Source organism: Neolamprologus multifasciatus, chromosome 4 (assembly GCF_963576455.1).
Source record: "Neolamprologus multifasciatus chromosome 4, fNeoMul1.2, whole genome shotgun sequence".
In the NCBI taxonomy this organism is placed as follows: Eukaryota; Metazoa; Chordata; class Actinopteri; order Cichliformes; family Cichlidae; genus Neolamprologus; species Neolamprologus multifasciatus.
Window position 1 is genome coordinate 31,657,682 of NC_140442.1, and position 24,686 is coordinate 31,682,367.

Sequence of the window (24,686 nt, forward strand, 5' to 3'; positions counted from 1 at the left end):
CTCAGGCAAGGCTTGGCCCCTAAAGCGGTGTAAAAATATCTCCAGACTTGGGACGAGAATTGTGGACCTCTGTCTGAAACTATTTCTACTGGAATGCCATGAAGCCTGAAAACATGTTCAATTAGTAGCCTAGACGTTTCTGCTGCTGTGGGCAGTTTCTCTAAAGCTATAAAGTGTGCTGCCTTAGAAAACCGATCTATGACTGTGAGTATGGTAGTCTTTCCTGCCGAAACCGGGAGTCCTGTTACAAAATCCAGAGCAATGTGGGACAAGGGCGATGAAGCGTGGCCAATGTTCCCTCTAAGCTGCGCGCGTGCGCAATTGCGCACTGCTGGCACGTCTCTGCGCACAGGAAATCTGTGTTGTGCACAAAAAAAAAATCTACCTGAATTGAAATTAAAAATTAAAACTTTAACAATTCTGTTTTGCAGTGTTAGTCAGTGACTGGCTGCTCCCGTATGGGATCAGAACGATGCCACCTTATCCCAAAGTCCAGCCAATGATGCGATTCACATTCGTATATGCGCAGCTAATCAACGTGGTTGACAGGCTATGACAGCGTCCTTATGTGTGACACCGGTGTTTTAGCAAAGCGGCTGATGTGGAGTGAAGCCACGTTAATGACAACGTGTACAACCATTGGAGATGTGAGCAGGACAGACGGAACAACTGACGGGAAAAGTGTGGACTTTATACCAGTTTTTAAATTGTGTTGATCGGCCGTAAAACCAGAGTTATGATAAAAATATCTGCAATGTTTGGTTTTCTTCCTGAATACTGTTGTTGTTTATATTTACTGCCGGAGGAAACGGTAAAAACGGCGTTTTATAAGGAAAACACTCAAAAGCCTGCGTGCAAAAACAACACCAAAACACCCCAGCCTTTCCTATTGGTGGAAAAATGTACCATGTCGACCAATCAAAACATGATATGGCAACATGGCATTTCGTTGGTTAGGAAGGGGAAGTTTTAGGAGTGACGGCGTGTTTGAGATGTGAGAGATTTGTGACATTTAGCACAAATCTTGTGTAGTTAGGGTGTAGTTAGGGTGTAGTGTAGTCAATAGTTTTGTTGTGTGTGTCAGAACAATGAGGCAATGAGAAAGTTGTGTTTTCAAAATTGGAGTTCAAGTTATTTTTACTTCCAATAGAGTTAACATACTACACCGGTCATGAACAAGATTTTTTTAAATATCCATTGTAAGTGGGCTAAAGCAGTTAATTAAAAGTAGTCTAACATAAATGCTGTAATTTGATTACTTTAATAAACATGTAACTTGGATGATTCGATGCTGGCGTGACCACAGTGCACACGTCTGCTGTTGCTCACAGTGGTCCAAGGGGCCGCTCAGGGAGTTTGTGTGTTCGCTCAGACACATGAAAAATTAGAGGAAACATTGGGCATGGCCATTGGCTGTAGCAGCCCTGCAGGATGTTGATCATGTGATTTATTCCTGGCACATACTGAGCACGCAGCCACATACTCCCTAACGTCCTTATCTAGCATGTTCCACCAAAAATGTCTTTTAATTAGAGAAAACCATCCTGCTGGGTGGCACACGAACTTAGAAGCATGCACCCACTCCAGCACCTTGGAGCGAGCGGCTGCAGGCACAAAACGCCAGTCGGGCGGCCCCGTGCCCGGATCCAGTTCTGTCTGGAGAGCCTGGTTAATGGCGTGACAGTGACAGCTCCAACCTTGCAGCTGGCCGGAAGTATGGGGGAAGATTCTGATTGTTCTGTGTCAGAGTCAAACTGCCAAGAAAGGGCATCCGGTTTTACATTTCTGGAGCCTGGGCAATAAGAAATAGAAAAGTTAAAAAGGGGGGGAAAAACAGTGACCATCAAGCTTGGCATGCATTCAGTCTCTTAGCACTGCGTAAGTACTGTACATTAAGTTCTTGTGGTACGTCCACACTAGGAACGGTTTCTCAGCGCCCTTCAAATGATCGCCACTCCTCCAATGCAAACTTAAGGGCAAGCAGTTCCCGGTCCCTACATCGTAATTCATTTCCGCTGGCAAAGGCCGATGTGAAAAAAAGGTGCCGGACCGGTATGCTTACAAGAGGAACAGTACTGCCCCAACCCCACAACAGAAGCATCCATCTCGACAATAAAAGTCTGGGTCAGGCAGAATGAGGATGAGCGCTGTTGCAAATAGATGTTTCAGTCTAGTGAATGTGCTCTCTGCTTCATTGGACCAGATGAATGGAAGTTTAGTGGAAGTGAGGTGCATAAGTGGAGCTGCTACCTGACTGTAGTTTCTTATGAATCGGCGGTGGAAATTGGCGAATCCCAAAAACCTCTCGAGTAGTTTCTGAGTGGAGGGTACAGGCCAGTCTGTGACCGCGTTCACCATAGCCGTTAGTTTGTTCTCCATGAGGCGTTGAAGGACAGCTCGGACATGTGAACAATGCTCTTCCAGAGTCTTAGAAATAATCATCTAGATAGACAAATACAAACCGGTCGAGGAAATCCTGCAGAACGTTGTTTATTAGGGCTTGTAACACTGCTGGTGTGTTTGCCAAACCAAAAGGCATGAGAAGATACTCGAAATGGCCAAGGGGGGTGTTGAAAGCTGTCTTCCACTCGTCTCCCTGACGGATTCGCACTAAGTGACAAGCGTTGCGGAGATCTAACTTAGTGAATATTGTAGCGCCCTGTAGTGATTCAAAAGCGGAGCTAATGAGTGGCAAGGGATACTTGTTCTTGGTAGTAATGTAATTTAAGCCTCTGAAATCAATGAACCGCTGGCAAGAGCCATCCTTCTTGTCTACAAAGAAAAAAACAGCTCACACAGGAGATGACGACGGACGTATGATACCAGCTGCTAGTGACTCCTTAATGTACTTTTCCATCGCGGCACACTCTGACTTAGATATGTTATATAACCGTTGGCAAGGGCGCACCAGGGCCGGAACCAGGGACAGCGGGAAAACTAGCTTGGACTCAAATGCAGGACGCAGAGCAGCACAGAGAACATTTAAGTGACAACGTTTATTTTTCTAGTGATATGGATCAGTGAATCAATGTCTTGTTGACTCTTTACATACAACGTGATGTCCATGTAGAGAAGCTGCCTGACATTTGCTCTTTTCCATAGCTGGTATCCAGTGTTGTTAATGATCAGGTTGAGGGGGTTCAAACCTATGCTGACCAGCAGTGGGGACGGAGCATCCTGGCATCATGGCAAATCCCGCACTTGATGGTGACTTGTGCAATTGGCTTGAAATTGGCCTTTAGTGTCGTCTTCCCCTTTCCCACTGAATTGAAGGCCTTTAGGGTCCTGTTGATCTTGAACAGTTTTAGGCATTCCAGAATCCATGTGTGAGGCATTCAGTCACACAATGTCTTTCTTTAGTCAATTAGGCAGTGCATGGGTTAGTGTGGTCTTATAGCCTCAAGCTATATATATATATATATATATATATATATATATATATATATATATATATATATATAGCTCGAGGCTATAAGATAAATACCAGTAACTGGTGATTTGCCCCTCTGGTGAGTGTCCTATTCCTTTCTGGCCCCACCTGTGACCTCAGCCTCAATGATCACTGTTGCAGAACAGGTGAAGCAATATTGAAATGTATTATCTTTATTTTGCAGAGCATTTTTTCTTCTTTTCTTTGCTAAATGAACTTTGTTTGTTTGTTTGTTTATTGTGATCATGTAAGCAATACACAAACTGTTGCAGGTATGATGTTTGATTTTGTTCCAATGAGGAGCACACTTATTAACCAACTGAGAAAAACATTCATCAACATTATAGCCATGTGATGGATGTGGTCACTGCTGAGCTTAAGCACTGGCAGGCTTTGTCATGATTACTTCTTTACACATGACTTCACATCCTAACATTCCCACTGCACACACACATGCACCACACTATCCTGCCTGCTGGCTACCTCTCTCCTTTCTACTGCTCTCTCCTTTCTTCCTGTCCCTTTTCATTTTTAGCTTTCCTCTCCTCTTCAGTCTAATTTATTTCCCTCTTCTTTTTTGTGCTCCTTTTCTGTCACCATGACTTCTTTTACAAACCCTGATAAGCTGCGCACACACACACACACACACACACACACTGTTCCTCTTGAATATACACATTGTTTACTGTGTGCTTGTGTGTGCACATGCTATCCTGTCAGACTGGCCTAGTCTTTATTTGATGTATCTGTGCCCACCCACTGGCCATGCACAGTCCCCCTTTCTATTTGTGTCTCTCTCCCCATCTCTGTGTGTGCGTGTGTGTGTATCACGCTTGACTGTAAAAATGAAAAGGCTAAGCTTCAAGAAAGAAATGATAAGAGCCAGCCTGAAAAAAGACAAGGAGTAGAGAAAGAAGACAGGGAGGGAGGAAATGGGGAGAGAAATGCATACTAGAATGGAAAAGATAATGCAGTTTGTTTCTGTGTAAGGTAATGTCTGCCACTAACAGGTTATTATCATGCAGATTAGTGTAGTTGTTTCTCTCCCACACACACACACACACACACACACACACACACACACACACACTGTGAGGCTCACAGAGCATGCAACATGAAGAGTGGATTCTAAATGCAAATATGCAAAATTTTAATCACACTTTCCTTCTTCCCTCTTTCTTATCTGCTTACACCAAACAGCAAGGACCACCAGCATCTTCCGAGGTTTGCCATAGCAACAAGCAGCAGCAGGACTCCGTTACTTCGACATTATTTTCTTGATGGGAAACTGACATAAAACTTAGACAGCCAGCAGAATCCCAGGTTCATCCTCTGTCAACCCTCTGCTCACATGCCTTTAAACATGACACAGTGAGCTTGTCAGCATGGATTGTTCTTTACCGCCCTGCATATCAGGTCAGATTATTAGATAGATGCATGTGAATGGATTAATGCTGCCTGGTCTTATGATGCTGGAGAGTTTTCCAAATGAGGCAGCAGAGTATTGAAGGCAGGTAAAGAGTGACAGAAGTAATTTAGCATAGGTACATGTTCTACTCTCCTGGCAGTTAGAACAAGCAGTGCTCCAACTGTTTGCTATTTACCTACCTTGCTTTGCTTTTCTGTGCGGTATTTTGATGGCAAGTGCAAAGCAGAGCACAGAGTGAGCAGTGCACAGGTGGAAGGAATTAAACAAACAGCTGGGAGCTTCATTCAAATGTAGAAATTCCCAGACTTTCCACCCATAACAGACTGACTAGTCTGAGACATTTCTGGTTCTGGACAGTTTAATCTCATTGGACATTATCAACAGCAGTGAAAAACCTACCTACTGTGTTTATCTTTAATAAATGATGCACAGCTGACACCGGGTAGGGACACACCCTAGTCTGATTGGCTATTAGAGATTTCACATTGTATTCCTGTGAAATTGTCAACGACTAACCTGAAGCTAGAGCCAGTCACCCTGCATAATTCATACTGTGTATTCAAACATAAGCTCTGCTGCTGGTGAGAGAAAGAGAGCAAAATAAAAAGAGAGTGAGTTTATTTCTCATTTCCAGCATGGAGAAAAGCAGCAGTTAAGCCTCATTTTCTTGCAAGGATGAATGATTTAGCCTACGACAACTTTCAGACAAATTTCAGCGAAACAGATAAAACAGTATTCAGTCGTAACATTTTCCTGGATTACAGTTCTACTAAGACTTTCAGGCAGAGTAGGTCAGAAGGTCCGAAGGTTGGTTGTTCAATCCCTGGCTGCTCCCTGGCAAGATTCTGAACCCCAAACCTAGTCACACTCCCGTGGGTGCAGTGGAGTGTGAAAGCTAGAAAGGAAGAACTTTACTAAAACATAGAACAGGGGTCCCCAATCCCAGTCCACGAGGGCCGGTGTCCATGCAGATTTTAGATCTCACCCTGAATCACATGATTAGTTCATTACCGAGCCTCTGGAGAACTTCAGGACACATTAGCTGTATCCCAATTCAGGGTCTGCAGCCTTAAAGGCCGCATTTTAAGGCCGATTACGTCACCGCGACGCGACGAAGGCTGTCCCAATCCAAAGGCTGCTCGAAATGCGGCCCTCAAATGTGTCCTTCATTTCCCTGAATTTTAAGGATGTGGCGGTGTAGACTTCGTGGCCCAACATATCCCAGAATGCATAGCGCGGCCGTGGGTGTGGATAAGTTTGCCGAAAAAAACGGTGGATAAGGCGCGCCCGAAGAGTAAACTTTAAGTAAGTACTGAATATTATGTCACTTATTTATTTAATAACGAAGATCATTAAAACATTACTGTTGGCCACATGTCGGCAAAGTCATGTGACATTAGTGACGTTTGTACTAACTTGGTTTTAAAGCCTTTACTTTAAAATATACGCCGTTCAATAGCTGAGCTTAATCAGAGAATGATCAAAGCTCATGTAGAAACAAACAAATGAACAAAAGATTTTCTCCTTCATTTCTGTCAAACAAAGCTGAATGAAACGTTTCCGGCTGTTAGTATCATGGTTGCTAGGCAACCTGAGCAGCGCAACGGAGGCTAGACCGTCTCATTTCACAAGCCTCGCACTTCCGGCCTTAGCGGTCTTTGAGTACGCGGCCCTTGTGGACCGTTAAGGCTGCGTACTTTAAGGCTGCGTACTTTAAGGCTGCAGACCCTGAATTGGGATACAGCCATTGACAAGGTAATTTATCCATTTAAATCTGCTGTGATGGATCAAGGACACATCTAAAACCTGCAGGGACACCGGCCCTCGTGGACTGGGATTCGGGACCCCTGACATAGAATAACATTGTCCCATGAATAGGTGAATTTTCTGTGATTCTCTGTCTTTGGAGCTAAAAGAGTGCACGCAAACACATAAGACATCAGTGGACAGACGAGGATGTCCTCTTTTGAGCACATCATGACTTAGTAGGGTAGCTGAGATAAGTCAAAAGACAGAGACCAAAGACAAATATCACTTACAGAAGACATAAATGAATAGGCTCATGGATATAAGTGTATGATATATGACATATTCCACCACAAAACTAGAACAAGGCTAATTTTCTTGTTCTGCATGTAAAGCATGTAAAGAGCTGGAGCCTGCCTAGTTGTTTCTAGATGTACAGGTCTTTGTTTTGGTGTTAGGCCAAAAACCAGTAATTGTCAAGGAAAACATAATTTACTTTAATTGTGATTACAGAAATGTTTTATGGATTACGATTTGGTATCCATACGTATTTCACACAGATGGGTTTTGCGAGGCCTACAGCCGTTTACTCAGTAAAAATGTGAAATATTTTGAGTTAATCTTACAATGACCTTTAATTCCTTAATCCTGCTGAACATTGCAAATATATTTATATGATATACACTGTGTACATGGTAAAAAATATATGGTACCGAATATATTAGTTTTACAGTACACTAAAGCACAAAATTTAATATATACACTGGTAAACTTACTAGAACAATAATATAATATAAATTTGTTTCATCCAACCGTTGTCTTCCACTTATTCAGTTCAGGGGACTTGAGCCAGCGACTACAGGGTGAGAGGTGGAGTACACCCTGGATAGGTTGCCAGCCTGTCGCAGGGCTAAATCATGCAAGCTCCACACCAGATGGTGGAGTTCAACTCAGGACCATCTTCCTGTGAGGCAACAATGGGAACCACCATACCGTTGTACCACACGTAAATTTGTCAGATGTCATATTTTAAACAACATTAATATGATAAAATGGAAAATATATTAAAATTACAGAAATATATTTAAATAATGATAAATCACGAGGTGTGGTGTGGAGCTATACCCAACAGGCTGCTTTGTAGTGATGTGTCGGTCGCAAATGAAACGGCTCTTAGAGCCGGATCTTTGAAGTGAACGACGCAACCTTATCGCAAGCCGTAGGGGTTTTTTTTCCTCTCTCACCCTCTCTCTCGCACTTTTTTCCCGCTTCACTCCGCACGCGAGCCTTGTGCTTTGCGCTGGGCAGAGGGGGGAGGGGCGGTAGTTACACTCAGTTGCACAGGAACAGAGCGGGAGGGAGAGAGAGAGAGAGAGCGAGGGACAACAACGTCACATTAGAAAGGTATAGTAATCATCCACAACTATTTTCAGTTGCTGATGATAAAGGATTCAGAAAGTTTATTCATGCAGGTCCATATGACAGAGAATATGCATCTTCTTTTTGTTTTCATATTTTAATTTATATTTAATTGTGTTGTTGTTTACAGTGTTTTGTGTTGTTTCACTTTAAATTAGTTTAAAAGGAAAAAGCTAAAAATTTAAATATTTAAAAGTTGAACTGTAAATTGTTGTTTTTTGTATTATATGATTTATTTACTCTATTTTATGTGGAGTGAATAAATAAAAGTATATTTATGGTGGCCCCTACAGACAAAACACGTACAAACTCCAAAAGACAACAGAAGTGCTCCAGGATGCTAGGGGGCAGTGTTGAGCTTTTGTTACCTAGTGGCTACACAAGCCAGCAAGTACCAACGACCAGATTTGGTGTGTGGTAGTAACAGGTAAATGATCTTTTTTTTTTTTAATCATTTGAATATATATTAGTGTTGGTGTATAAATACACAAACAATACACACATGCTTTCAATTTTGTAATTTAAGTGATCTAGGTAGCTCTGTTTTGGAAGTTCAGTTAACGCTAGCAATGTGTTTGTACGTGCTTTGAAGTTTGTACGTGCTTTGTCTCTAGGGGCCACCGTATATATTTATATATAAACAAGAGCCGGTTCTCTACAAAAAAGCCGGAATTCCCATCACTACTGCTTGAGGGGTCAAATTTACCAAAACCGATACTGCGTATGTGTGCATGCATTAATATTTTTGCAAATCTTTGATGTTGCCTTCTCAACTGACCCCAATACTCAACTGAGCCCCGAGGTGCAGTCTCACAGTCACACTGTTCACAGATGGAAGTAAATAATTGTAATTTGGCATCTTACTAAAAAAAAAATACATTTGAAAATTTATGAATAACAACAATAATTATATTTTAACATTAAAAATATCATGTTGACTAAAGAGCTTGCACACTGGTGGTGGTACTGGTGGATTAACCACTAAAGAAAAAGAAATGATTTTGTTGTTAATTTAGGTCAGCGGCAACATACACCTTACACTGGGTGGTGGTCTAATGCATTTGAGTTCTCTCAGTCATTTCATGTTAAATCAGCCAATTTTAGGTCAACCATCTGCACACATGAATGTTATTGCAGTGCAATTTTTAAATTAATTATATTGCTCAAGATATTCAGACTGTGTTCTATATTACAATACAAATTAAGATTTTGTTAAATGTGTAATTTGTTCAATTCTTGAGGTAAGCTTCATCTTGCCTTCAAAAGTTTGTTGAAATGTTTCTATTCTTATGAAGTATTTCGTCTTGTAAAAGTAGCTTATATAATCGTTTTCAGAATACAGACATGGAGGCTAAAGGCATGATGGAGCCAGAAAATGCCCAGTTGGATATCAGTGTTCAAGCTCTGGTGGTCTCAATGGTATGGCTAGCACTGCAGAGGCATATGGTCTGCTGTCTGGCCCTAAGCTTTCCACCAGAGCTCAAATACATGTTTGAAGAATCTTGGAATCTTGATGAACACAAATCATCATCCAAGGCACATACTCTCAAAAACAAGCTTCTGCTATGAGTTGAACAAGACTGACGGGTACCAGCACAGGTTCAAACTGAGGCAACTAATTCAGATGGCTTGGAAAAATATGTTTAGTCTTGTTTTGTACAAAAGTGTTGAACCACCCATTTCTTTGTTTTTACGAGGGAAATAGAAAATAGGTGCAATGTTTTATTAAAGTGTAAAGTGTGTAAGCATACATGGAAATGCAGTATTTCTCATGTATGTAGGCAAAATCAGAGTTTGTACATTCCTAATAATATTGAAAGTCAGTATTTGTTATGGCACTTGTATTCTTCAACACAGCCTGAACTTTCTGAGGTGGCGTTCTGTAATTTCTTTAAGTATCTTCAGGAATTATTCTCCAGGCTTCCTGAAGGACATTCTGTGCTCTTCTCTGGATATTTCTGCCTTTTATTTGTTCTCTGTCAAGATGATCCCACACTGCTTAATACTGAGTTCCAGGCTCTGGAGAGGCCAATCTATTAGGAGCTGGTGTGTACGTGTGGCGTTCTTGGCGTTTTTTGGCACAGGTAGGTGGGCCGGTGCTTTGCGGGAGCATTGCACCAAATCACAACAACAGTCGCCTCAAGGCGCTTTATAATGTACAGTAGATCCTACAATAATACATACAGAGAAAAACCCAACAATCATATGACCCCCTATGATCAAGCACTTTGGCGACAGTGGGAAGGAAAAACTCCCTTTTAACAGGAAGAAACCTCCGGCAGAACCAGGCTCAGGGAGGGGCGGGGCCATCTGCTGCCACCGGTCTAAACCATGACAGAGCCTCCACGGTCTTTAAGTGCATTTTCACACCAATAGTTTTACTCTGGTCTGAAACTGTTAATTATTTTATAAACTTGTAGCTTTTCTCCATGATTTGGATTCTTTTTCATGCAGAAATGATTAGTCTGCTTATTGGCTAGATGTGTCTGTGACAGGAAAAAGTAAATACGGTAAAAAGGTGCTGTGTTCTATGGGAGAACGTGGAAAATGTACACTCATGGTAACTTTACATGGCTAGTGGCTAACCTGTACTGACCTTTGCACATCTATGGTACCTTACCACATCCCTGAATGGAAAGCATACATGGCTATGGGAGGGGTTTAGCTTAAACTTGCAACATAAAACTGATAGCTGGGTTGGATTGAGATTGAATCATATTCACACCATGAATGAACCTCATTAGAGGTCCTTGGTGCTTTTTTTTGTTTGTTTATTTGTTTGTTTTTGGGTTGGCACCCAAGTATGACTATTGTGGTGACATCCGCTCACATTAACTGCACCAAGGGGGGGAAAACAAACCAGACCAGATTTTTAAACAGATTAAACTTTGCAGGATATTAACCTATTTCTTAAGTTTAGCATTAGCATGCTATCTGTGCAGTTTCTTGCAAGGAGCAAAGTTATGTTAGCAGCGTAATGCAGTTGCACTTTAGCATCATCATCATCATCATCATCATCATCATCATCATCATCATCGTTTATTTGTATAGCACTTTAAAAACACACCCGGCAGACCAAAGTGCTGAACAACACAGATAAAATAAAAACTAGCAAAATTAAAATGACAATAAAATTATTACAAATATTAAATTAACAAGAAAGGTATCAGTTTCCTACAGAGTTAAACAAAATTACACTCTTGTCCTTTTGTGCAATCAAGATAAAAATAGTTTCCATATCCACACTGTACACTGCCTTAGTATAAACAGGTTAATTCTTCAAACAAAAAACAAAAACTCGATATTAGACAGAATTATCTACACCGACTCTGATGCCTGGACCCAGACAAATACAAAAGAGAAAAGAAATATGAAACATAGGTGTGTTGACTGCACAGGTGTAATATATGAGAACATTCAAGAATTATGTTTTGAATTCAACAGAAAATGTCACCATATAATGCAATGAGAGCTAAATGGCCTGCATTTGTATAGCGCTTCACTCAGTCCCTAAGGACCCCAAAGCGCTTCACACTACATTCAGTCAGTCACACACACATTCTCACACTGGTGATGGCAGCTACATTGTAGCCACAGCTGCCCTGGGGCGCACTGACAGAGGCAATATAATGCAATGAGAGCTAGTGCCATGCCATTCGTTATATCGGTATAATTTTTATGTGACACCACCAGTGTTGGGACTAACACGTTATTAAGTAACGCGTTACAGTAACTACGTTATTATTGTGGTAACGAGCACGGTAACTAGTTATTATGCCAAAATCAGGAACGCGTTAATGTTTACTGGGATTTAGATAGGCTCGTTATTCGTTACTTCGTGTGGTGGCATCGCGGAGCTTCCACAGATTCAGTAACATTAGCAAGTGGTGGAGGCAGCAGGTGGAGGAGGGAAAGGGGAGGCAGGAGGAGCAGAGACCCGAGGCGGCCGCGTGTCCAGTCCGAGTGTCAGGTGAACTGAACTACAGGTAAGAAGTTATGACCTGCAGTCTATCTGGTCAGATATAAACCAAGTTTAGGTGGAGGTTATTTTCATTATGCTGACTTTTTCGTGCTGCGTACTAGCTAGCATGACGGGGTTTCTGTACAGCTGGGTGGGTGCTATGATGTTATTGATGTTGAACTTTATTTTGTTCATAAGGTTAATTAATAGTCCCCTAAAAAACGGAATTGTCTCGTATTCAGAGAAAATATTACGCGTTTTGTATTGAGGTGAAATGGAACACAGTTTGTCCCGGACTTCAGTTAGAATGGAAAAGACACAAAGCTGGAGTTATTCTGTTGTTACGCTGTCAGCTGCCTCTTCTTCTCTCATTCTCTCCCCTCCCTTTTCCTGTTTCTACTTCAATCATGAAACTGATCAATGATCAGCTGATCGTCTCTCTTGTTTGTTTATCGCCCACTTTGCGCCAGAAACAGGAAATCAGCAGATGTCGCGTTAAACAACAGCAGCACGTTTAAGCTTGATCAGCTGTTGTTAGAATTTATTTAATATTACTTTCTAGTATCAGCTGATGTTTGCTGGAGCCACAGCTGTAAAGCTGCTGGTCATGATGGTTTGGATATGTGGTGAGAGGGAAACATGAAGATGAAACCAGGAGATGTCCTTACTGAATCATCAGAGCTGAACAGGTGATGGAGAAACAGGTTTACCTTTTAGGTGACATGAATGAGTTGAAGTTATGAACTGTTTCTGAGAGACAAATAACACCAGGATCCTTTTTTACGCTGACAGCTGGTAACTGTGCAGGGGCGGGTCTAGCAAAGTGTTGCCAGGGGGGCAGGTAGGGCATTAACAGGGAGAGGGGGGCACAAAGACATACTTTTCACTCTTATTCTCATTTAAAATGTCTCGCTTTTATTAAATAATTATCTGAATCTTACAACAAAAAGCGCACATGACGCTGTGACGTAGGCTAGAATCATGGCGGCGAACAACGACGGTCCTGCCGTGGGATTTCTCTCGTGGAAATATGCACATTATTTCCTTTCTATTGGTAGGTGGCACAGTGCACTTGTGGCAAGTAAGCAAGCTAGAAGACTGGCAATGCTGGGTATCCAGTTACAGAAGCAACACATTAACAGAATTCTGAGTAAAACCAAAAGTTATTTTCCCTAGAACCTTCACAGACATATTCCCTTGTAACTAGTTACTCTGAAAGTAACGAGTAACTTGAAGTAATGGAGTTACTTTTGATAGAAGTAACTAGTAATGTAACTAAGTTACTAATTTAAAGTAACTTACCCAACACTGGACACCACATAATCAAAAATGATATCAGCAATATAGCAACACTATGGATCTTCCTTAGTGCATATAACAGCAAGACAAGCGCAAATGAGTCCACGCTAAAGGTGGAAACCAACAAAACCACTTGAGGCATAAACACACAGGTTACGAAGGCAAGAAACAGATACAAGCCGCTGTGGATGTGAAATTCAAAAGTAAATGATGTAAATACCAAATAGTGAACACAGTACACAGAAATGACTGATTTGGATAAAAGTGGTGTACCGTGCAGGCTCCCACAGAGCCACAAGTTTATTTCAGTTATTGATAAAAGTAAACCACTAAGCTAAGTTATGCTAAACTTAATAGGAATATGTTCTTAATCAGGTACCTGCTGTCACTATGAAAATACCTGCCTCCATCATTAAACAGGAACTGTGGATAATGAAATGAAAAATTAAAGAGCCCAATGTGAAAACTAAATAAATAAATAAAATCTACTGAAGATTAAGCAGTCCATTCACTTTGTATGCAAGGCAACTTTACACACGTGCACATAGAAAAAAATAATTTTAATAATGGAATTTCCTCTTGTAATTTGAACAGTCTGCTGGATGACTTAAAAGGTACAGTGTGTAAAATCCCACCATTATATTACAGTATAGTGATGAGTGAATCATGAACGAATCGTTCAATACTCGAGAATCACTTTACTGACTCGTGAATCATGATTCACAAGCCCAACTGACTCATCCCTGTTGCTGTTAGCAAACTAATTTCATTAGTAGAAATATATTTACCTTATAATTAAAAATGTGTGGAAAAAAACAACAGCCAGTTTCTTAACAAAAACATTTCTGGTCTGGACTGGAAGAAAAAACCCTGAGTAGAAGCTCACATCAAGACAATAGCTCCTCAGTTCACAGTAGCATCACTCTGCTAACATGCTAACAGCACATTTGAGTTACTCACCCCCTCCCTCCTGGCTCACAGCTTCTTCTTCTTCTTGGTTGACAACCAATGTTAAGGCGCATTACCGCCCCCTGGCTCACAGCTCAGTGGACATTTAGATGAGAAAATATATATTTGACACATTTGAAGAAAATACTAATAAAATTAAATAAAAATAAATAATATAAATGTTCCCTTTAGAAATCTTTTTTTTTCTCTTTCTGCTCTATAAAATAGTTGTTTTCTTTTTCAATCACTCATCTTAGCAGTAGGATTTACATGAAAAGAGAAACAAATTAAGTTTGAGTGAAAGTGTACATTTTTTGCACTCTCTGGTCGACTGACTCAGTGAATCAAATGACTCAAAAAACCTGATTCACTTTGGTGAGTGACTCATTCAAACTCGATTCAGTAAAAAGAATCAAATTTACCATCACTATTACAATAAAGTACAGCTTGCAGTCAAGTGAATTCTGTTTTCTTATCCCTCCCAATTTAATGCTAGCTTTTTAAATCCCTGTCAGTATTCTCATTGGAACATTCTGGGTCAACTGACTACTTTTCAACAAACTTACAACAACCTGATAACAGCAGTTCTAAATAATAATTTGTTTATTACGCACACTGAAGGACATATCCAAAAATGACTCCAGGATTCCCCACAGTGTTACTGGAGGAGAGGTAATCCCATCCAGAGCATTTATGAGTGCAATAACCTCAGTTTTATCTGAATCGGGAGGTTAGGGTTAGGGTTAGGACTGGAGCTCATCCAGCTGTGTGTGTCATGTCGGGTATTACCTGCATACTAATGCAAATGTATGCTATGGTTTCTAACAATATGTATAATGTATAAGGAAACATGTGAAGTGTAAATAGAACTGATCTAAGGACAGAAGCCACCAGTTTATTTATAGTGCTTTTCTATTCTAATTTCTATGCTTTATATAACATGTCTCCTTCATCCACCCACATAGCCATTCATACAAGACCCTTTATAAGGTCTAAGTGCTTTTTCTCTACCATTCACGCTGTGATGTAATCAACTCCAAAATGACTTTGGTATGCAGACAGGAGCAGCTAGGGATTGAACCAACAGCTTTTCAATTAGTAGAGGCTTTTTAAGTAAAAGTGTTTTAATTCCTCCCACCTTTCAGGCCTGTGGTACATGGGATATTATTAAAGACAGGTTGCATATATTTAAGACGGAAACATTAATTAATGGAAGGACTTCTTTGAGCAGTAGGAATGGTGTTTAAATCCAAAATACTTGGTTTGGGTTAAAGTTTACCCTTTCACTTCCCTTTCTAGTTATTAAAAGTAATCACAAATGTAATTAAATATAATAAATAATAATAAATAGAATAAAGGAAAATTCAGCTCAACAGAGCTTTGTCACCAACGAAAGTTTAGTTCTTCTAATCTAGTCGAATCATCTTCTGCCTTCTTTTGCTTCTATTTTGCTTGCTTTATATTTTTATTTATATAAATAAAACAAATAAGATCAACAGCTGCCTCAAGGATACTAGAAATTTGTCTCAAGCTAATCTCTGTGTGTTTCTGTCATTTGTGAAACAGGCTTCACCCAACTGACTTAGAAGTGCATTCAACCCTCCATCTTCATCTTCACCACCGCCAGCATCTTGAATCTGGGGGTCCTGTCTTAAATCCAATCACTTCATAACAGACTTTAAGAAAACAGACCATAAAGTCTGTTTTCAGCAGCACATAAACCTGCCTCCTATTAACCTCAGAAAGCCTTTCAAGAAGACAAGAGTAAAGGTACATTTTCTATCCCTTGGTTTAGATTGCATATCTAACTTTCTTATTTGACTTTGTCTGTACTTAAGATTATTTGCATATTTTTGCATTTAAGAAAATACTTTCTTTAAAAAAAAAATCAGATCTCAACATGGGACGTACGCACAATCACAGGATCTCGTCAGGGTGTTTTTTGGAGAGATGCCCTCAGTTAAACTTTAAATCATTCCCATTTTAAAAATGGAAACCAATGAGCAGCTCATTCTGAAAGATGCATGTTTTTTTTCTTTTGAATATTTATGCTCATTACTAAGACCAAAGTATTTCTCATCTGATGAAACAGATTGCTCAATTACTAAAATAATCGGTAGCTGCAGCCCTAACAAAACAGTCACCCTGACTAAATGAGTTTCACTCCTTTGAAATGGATTTAAACTCCTATGGTAAGCATTTCTGACAATTTCCTTTCCTACTGTAGAATATTGGCTCCAGTGTGGAGTCTATCCAAACTGTTTTTCCTTGTACCGATTGGGACTTGTTTCGTCTCTCTGCTCCATGATACAGACCACGACCGTGGCCCAGTTGTAGCGTGGTGTGGACAGTCCTTTCTTGACATTAATGTGTTTAAAACAAAGGGAATGATGTTGATTTTCATAAACATTGATTTAGATCCCTGTCCCCTGTTTGTATTCATGGTCAAGAAATTGAGATGGTAGAGAAATACAAATATCTGAGCACCATTGCTGATGAAAAGTTGAAATTTAAATTGAATACAGACGCCACATGTGCAAAGACTCACCAGCGTATGTATTTGTATCAGAAACTAAGTGATTTTAATGTGAATAACATTTTATGAAAATGGTTTGTTCTTGTTTTATTGAGTCTGTCTTAACTTTAATCTGCTGGTTTGGGTCTCTTAGCTTGAAAAACAAGAAGAAGCTGGAGCACATTGTTAAATTGTGTAGTAGAGTGGCAGGTATAAAGCTTAATGATCTTGAGATATTCCATATATGAAGGCTTCTGCTCAATGTCTTCGAACGGTTGATTGTGCTTCTCTGAGGTTCATCACTTTTAAAATTTCACCCTCACCACTGTGAGTTATACTCTCAGGTAGGATGGCCTGCTTTGGCCAGTCGGAGGAAATCTCATTTACAGTTTTATATAAGGCAATACTGGGATTGCTGCCTTCCTATATATGTTCACTGCTTGCAATGAAACATGTTGGTCATTATTATCTTCGTCCACAAGGTTACTTGTTGCTTTCTGTTCCATTTGCCTGAACTGAACCAGGATGAGACTGAACATTTCCAGATAAAAGAAGAAAAAGAACAATTTTTTCACAGATTTTTGTAATAGTACAGGAATATAAACCAGTCATATGGAATAATCAATCAATTAAATCAGATGTCCACTGATGATCAAGTTTGAAGAGCTTTTCTAGACTGTTTTTGCATCTCACGTGGACAGAGAGCTGTCAATAAAATCAATAAAAGCAAAAGCTACATGATAGACATGTGACAGGAAGAAAGCAATGGTGAAATCCACACTAGTGCAGATAGAAAGCTCATTCAGGCCAGCTTTTTGGTCCTTTCCAGTCACATGATGATGATGATGATGAAGATGATGATGCAGTGTGACATCACACATTAATCAGGAAATCAGTTTAGATGAAGAATGCTGTGAATAAATTTACCAAAATCAAACCAGCCTGGGTCCACTAGAGGATGGTCACATTTTTGGGGGCTTAATATATTCAGTCAGATTTCTAGAGTTGAGGGCTGTACCATCCAAAGTAGGAGAAATGCTGCCTCTCCTAACAACACCGGGTTTTACAGAGAATGTTTCCCCCCATGGTTTGCTGCGCATCATTCACACAGCCATGCACATAGTGCAGCTAAACAAATCACTGCTGGACCAATTGGGGAGAGGAACACAGAAAACTACAGAAATCCTGTTACTGTTGGGCAAATATATGGACCTGCCTCTAATCTGTAGAAAATTCTGTTAGGTCGAAAAAGTAAGAGGCAAATGATTAGGCCAAATACAAATGCATACATAAATGTTCATATATTTGTCACAGAGGGAATTAAAAAAAAATATATGTACAGGAGTGCCTCATTTTCTGCATGAGTGGGACAAAATAACTGAGAATATCTTAACATCTTTCTTATGCTGCCAATCTATAAGATGAACTGGATCGATGTGCCACTGGAACTGGACTGAGATAGAAACTCGGACTGTTTCTGAATTATGTAATGCAATAAAGAAAGACATGAATAACTTTCAATATTATAAATATGGGTCTGTTACAAAGTGAGGCATGTGTGTTGCATATGTCACACACAGCTATACACCCATGACATTAGTGTTGAGCATGAAGAGCAGGGTAACTCCATCAAGCACCTACACTGAGCGCACAGACACTTGGCTGCTACACCTGCTTTTCAAATAATATGGAGTCAATAAAAAAGAGGGCAGTGTAAATATGCAGGGATGAGATTCAAACATCACGGGTGGCAAAGGCATCTGTCCTCAAACACTGTGCTAGCTGCTGGACATGCATTTCACAGCCTCACCTGCAACATCTGTTGAGACTCTTCTACAGACTTCAGAAGCACACCAGCCATGTGTGTCTCCACAAATAGAAGCATAAATGCAAGACAGGGAAATGGTAGCAGAGTGTGGGATTTGCACTGTAAAAATGTACCTGAAAGACCTCAAATATCAGCATAGCTCATTGTACTGAACAAAGGGGACAGACAAGGCAGAAGGAAAGTATGTCTGTATGTATGTGAAAGAGTGGGGGAAAGAGAGAGTGGGGGAAATGTCATCCAGAGAGACTGCACCGAGACACTAAGCGACACAGAAAGCCACACCAGATCGACTTGAACCAACAAATTGCATTGTTTTCAAACAGTTATGCGCACATATAGCAATACTATAAATGCTAATTATAGTCTAGGAGACGGCACACCTCCCAAAATCCATAAACTATTCAATTTAAAAATGTAGGCAAATATAAAAGCCGCACTAAATCAGTTAATGTGAGATTGCATGATGTCAATGAACAGTCGTCAGCACAGAAACATGGGAGATTTACAACCCCCCAAATCCCAGACAAAATCTGTTTATTCTGACCGCCATAATGCATGTCGATTAACAATTGGGTCAGCATTCAGCCCCTTTTATTTAATATCACATGCCATATCCCCTGTGCGTAAAACGATAGCCCTTTGATCTGTTTAGGGTGCGTAATAAGACGGCTTCACCGGATCTGGTTACCTCTTATCTGACCAGCGGTGTGGAGCGGATCCCTGTCGCAGCACCGACAATTTCAAATCCTCTTCGTCGCTCTTTAAATCCACAGACAGGTGTAGATTCGCTCCTGTGTTACCTCTGCCTCGCTTTGTCTCCCGATGAAGGCGATGTGCAGCACGCAGCCAGCTATGCACAGTGAGGGGAGCGAACCGGCAGAGGCTCGGCTGCTACGGCGTCATAGAAGAGGAGCGAGTCAGGGAAGAGGTCTCACTCCGCCAGCGAAGAATGGCGTCGTTTTCACACCTTCCAGTCACATAGAAACAGCAGTGCTGTGCGATGCGGCTCACCTCCACATACTATCTAAACATACGTTTTAATTTCCCTTTTGTCAGAATGATTAAAACACATCGCGTGACTTCACAAACATCTTTGCTTGCTACAAGGTTTGGTTAGGTTTCATTGGTGCGCTGTTGCTAGCTTTAAATCAAGGTCACAATTTAGATTTTAAAGCAATTAAAAGCTGGCTCATGGCACAAGCAACCATTCATTTACTCGAGTCTTTCTGGTCCTGTTTATGTCCCTACATTTAATTTCACCTCCTCTGTCTCTTCCTCTTTTCTTTTTATCTGAAAATCTGAAATAACATAAATGTAACAAAGTAACGAACAATACTAAATCAGGCTGTATCTTCACACAGTTTTTATAATTTTATACTGCTGTGAGTCTGGAGTTTTGGTCATACTGAACCTACAAACTCTTGTCGTTTTTGAGATATTAGTATCAGAACTAGGGATGCACCGATACCGATACTGGTATCGGGTATCGGGGGCGATACTGTAAAATGTGTGTGTACTCATACTCGTAAAAGTTAACCGATACCAACTTATTTCATTAGTCAGAGGGTGGCTGGTCATTTCTGTTGTAGTTTTTTAGATTGACCACTAGGGGGACATCCCGCGCTAAACAGGCACAGGGTTAGGCGAGTCAGACTGGCAGCTCCAGATAAAAAAGAGAAACTGGAGGCTGCTGTAGCTAGGCTAAACAAAATGTCAGCAGTGTGGAACAGCCAACTTTAACTCAGGTTTTGGAAAAGCGATGAAAAATGTCAAGAGAAAATCCACGGGCAGTGTGTGTGTGTGTGTGTGTGTGTGTGGTAGAAGTATCGGTTTTTGTACTCAGTATCGGCAAGTACTCAGATCCAAGTATCGGTATCGTATCGGTTTGAAAAAAATGGTATCGTTGCATCCCTAATCAGAACCATTAGTAGGAATAAAAAAAAGGAAAAATCTCAAGTGTAATGAAAATTGATAAGAACTAGGTCACCTCTAATTAATGAAAGTGTTTCTCTAGGTTTTACAGTATGCATATATTCTTTAAGGTGGCACAGTGTGTGAGTCAGGGGTCATAGTGAGGATGAAGTCGCTTAAATGCAGACAATGACAGTTTCTGTTGGAAGTTGAAAAAGAGAACAGAAGGAGTCAGAGCTGAAATCTCCGTCTGTTTATTTTTCTCCTTGAAAGCAGAGGTGGCTTTTAGTGAGATATTTTAATCAATTTATAGCAGTGTGCTGCTCTCTCTCTGCTGATATGAATTAACTTGGAACTTTTATTATCAGTATGCAGTTGCTTACACAGCGAAATTGGGTAGCAAGACCACAAAGGTACAAAAGTACAGACAACAATATAAGTACAGTATATACAGGGTGTATGAGTTACAGAAACATTAATGGAGCTCACCTAGCAGTCGCTGTCTTTCTCATTTTCTCTCATATATACGAAAGTTTTCATTCGAATAAGATATTTCTATATTATTCATTTATCCTATTTGATTACACCTGTGATTCCAGTCTGTGCGAACAGTCTAAATTGGTTTCACAACCCACAGTCAAAAATAATAATGAGAGAGAAAGTATTGTTTTCTGTTACACATGTGTGTCTAATGAATTGAAGCATCTGTTGCGTTCCCCTGAAAGGGTCCAGGCAATTAGGGAAAGTAACAAAAAGTGTCCAGGTCTGAAAAAGGAGACAGAGGCAAAATGGTTAAATTAAAGAGTTTTATTACAGTTTCTACTAATAACTCACCTAAAAGAGACGGACAAGCTGCTATCACCATTTAAAGAAACAAAACCCAAGCGTTGGTCAATAAACTGAAAAGTGGAAAAGAGATTAGTGACCGAACACACTCCACCGAGCAGGAGCAAATAATCACAAGATACAGCTGTCTCCACGTTAGGTGAGTGCTGAGTATTTGCATATGAGAGCATGGGAGTGTGAATGGATGTTTGTATCTGTGTGTGCCTGTTTGTCTGTGTCTATATGTCAGGTCGTGTATCCGACGCCACCTCTCTGGGGACATCTCAGGCCCTCTAAGGTATGGAGGCCTATCTACCCCCACCACTCCCCCTGCCGGTGGCAGATGCCCTCAGACATCGGTGCGTATGTGGGTCTTTGTGTCCGGGGCTGGGTGCTCAGTATGCACCAGCTCACTGCTGGTGGCTGCTTGTCAGGACCTGGCACTTGTGGCTCGGTCGAGCCTCTTTGGGGGTGGGGTGCCCTCGGCCTCTGGGCCTGGGGCTCGGTCACTCTGGCACAGCTGGATGTTGGCGGACCTCACGGGCACTGCAACCCCCCCTGGCTTCTGCTCCGCGGCTGCTGAGTGACCCCTCATCTGGGACTCTCCTCAGCTCTTTCTGGGACAGTGGTGCAGCTGCCCCTCTGTTGATCTTCCTTGGTCTCTCATGCTCTGGGGGCCTCTGGATGTCTGGAGTCTTGATCTCCTCCATACCTGCTTCATGCCCTGGAGGACGGGGCTGTGGCCCCCCCACACCCTCTAACAGATCATGTGTGTGTGAGAGAGAGTCTGGTATGTTTATGTGGTAAATTGCAACACTAAAGGCAAAGCAGACATAATACAAACAGAAAGAGAAGAGATATGAAAAGTGACAAGAGAAATAAAGCAGTGCAGCCACTAAATTACCAAACCAGAGTAACCAAACAACAAGAAAAAAGAAAATGCAAGAAACATGCTACGCGGATTAGAGTACACGTGTCTATTAGTGGGAAAGAAGAGTGAAAAAAATAGAATCAGAATAAAGGCATTTGTGCAGATAGAGGTCACCTGACTCACTGCAGCCATGGCGTGATGCTTTGTTTGCATTGAAGCTTCCTGTTGACCTACAGCTTATCAACCACAATGACAGCTCGGAAATTTCTTTCAATGAACTTTTGTCAGAACGGGAACATGACCTTGCATCGCACCAGGATATCCTTGGGAGCTGAAGTCCGTTCCTCTCGGTTCATGGCCACAGCTTGTCAACAACTATTTTTGTTTAAAGTGTTCAAATTTGGGTCTCCATGCAGCTGGATGTTTGCCTCCCAGATGGTGAGTGTTAGGTGGGTTTGGGTGATTTCTCTCACTATTGTGATCTTCTTCTGCCTTCTCTGACATACCTGAGAACACCAAGCTGTTGGCCTGGAGCTCGATGACAGTACCTCTATCTAAATTCTGTGCATTAAAAAATCATGTTCATTTCTTTCTAATGATCTCCCTTTATTGAATATTTTGTGGTAATTTGTTTAGTTTAGTCAGTTACTGTTCTTACTGTGTTGGAGCAACTGTGACCACATCATTTCCTCAAGGATGATATAGTCTTCTGATTCTGATTCTGAAAAAAGAAAACTACACGTCGGCTGTTAACAAATGAAAGTTCTCAAACACAGTTCAAATCAAACGTTGTTAGTGTGGACTGTTGTCAGACGGTGCATGTAGGTGCAAATGACACGATCACCATCACTGGTGATTTAAACCATACCAGTCTTGACTGCTCTGCCAACTTTCCAGCAGTGGACTGCAAAACCGTCCATATACTTTTGAACTTTCAGTTTGGAAACATGCAGGATGCATACAGAGACACTCACCTTACACTGACCTTAATGACTTCACATCCTGTGTCATAACGTTGCTGGAGAGACTGGTTCTTAGTCCGCTTGGCTTGCAGGTGAAACAGCTCTCGACCATGTTTAGTTTGTTTGCCAGCTTCTTAGAGGCGTTGATGCTGTTATCTATACGTCGCGGTGTGCTCACTTTCACCTGGTATTGGTGGCACTGTGATAATCATGTTTTTTAATTTTTTCACTGCCTTTAATACCATCCACCCACTTCTGCTAAGTAAGAAGCTGCTCAGAATGGGTGTCACCACCTCTAATGTCTCTAGGATTTCTGACTATCTGTCAGAGAAGCCTCAGTTTGGGTGGTGGTTAATACTGGGGCATCACAGGGACCGGTCTAATCTCCATTCCTGTTTAAATGGTGAATGGCGCTTTTATAATAGCGATTTTCTACTCTGAGTGCTTTAAACGTTTACCTTGTATGCCTCAGATTTCCAGTCCAGTGAAACGTGCCACTCGCAGAAGATCTCTGATGACGCTGTCTGAGAAGAGGGAGCTGGTGAGAAACTTTGTGATCCAAAAGAAATCACCTCCTTCTGTGAGTGTGGCAGGGCGTGATCCGTGGGGGAGGTTTTGCTGTTTTCTGCTGGCTAGCATGTCAGATGCAGTGACACACTGAGAGCAATGGGTATGTCAGTTTCATAAAACATTAGCCTGTTCCCATGGTGGAAGAATTGAAATAGTAGAATGAAAAAGGCCTTGGCAGACTGGAATTATAATGGACAGTTTGGAAATGTGGTTTTGGCTGAGCCTCTCCGGATCTCAGCCAACTGAGCTGTAGGTGAGGGGCTACTTAAAGCAAAGTCACAAGAGCTTTCAGAACTAGAAGATGAACACTAGACTTGTCCTGATTTCTGTTGTGATGTGTTGTGCTTGTACTGCTGGTTCAGGGTGAGGAGGACCAGTGCAAAGGAGACAGTAATTACATTTAAATGTTGGTGATAGAGTCTGAGCCAAGGACATAGGGTCAAACACTCCAGCTGAAAATCAGACTGGTCTTTGATGTGAGGGGCCCAAACACTTACATCACCACTAACTGATAGACTGAAGACTGCTTACAAACCAGTCGTCAGAACATTAACTCGACTCAAAAAACAGGAAAGGTCATGTAAAAGAAATAGCCATTTATTAGCTGTGTAGTGATATTAAGGCAATCTGAGCTCAAAGAAAAGGAAGAAAACATATATAGTGTCATACTACATATACTATAGTGTCAACAGTAGCGGTGCAACGGATCAAAAATCTCACGGTTCGGATCGGATCACGGTTTTAAGTCACGGATCAGATCAATTTTCAGATCAGCAAAAATAGAAAAAAAAGACAAAAATTTGACTCGCCGTTTATTTATTTAAGTATTTTTTTTGCCTATTAAAAAACATTCAACTGAAGACTCATTCCACGCACTTATATAAAAACTAATTAAGGTGCAATATGGACATTATGGACCATGCTGGGCATCCTCTGCATTCAATTCAATTCAATTGTATTTATATAGCGCCA

General features: G+C 41.0%; 1 protein-coding gene across 2 annotated transcripts in view; it reads right to left on the bottom strand.

The window, feature by feature from the left end:
* LOC146520858 (junction plakoglobin a-like) overlaps positions 1 to 19,627 on the bottom strand; it is a 96,848-nt gene extending 77,221 nt beyond the window's left edge. Inside the window, exon 1 of one of the 2 annotated variants that reach the window (XM_085155614.1) lies at positions 19,264 to 19,627. The gene's annotated coding sequence lies outside the window, so the exon portion shown is untranslated. The remainder of the gene's footprint in view (positions 1 to 19,263) is intronic. The other variant, XM_085155612.1, reaches the window with a different exon arrangement.
* Between the last annotated feature and the right edge of the window lie 5,059 nt (positions 19,628 to 24,686).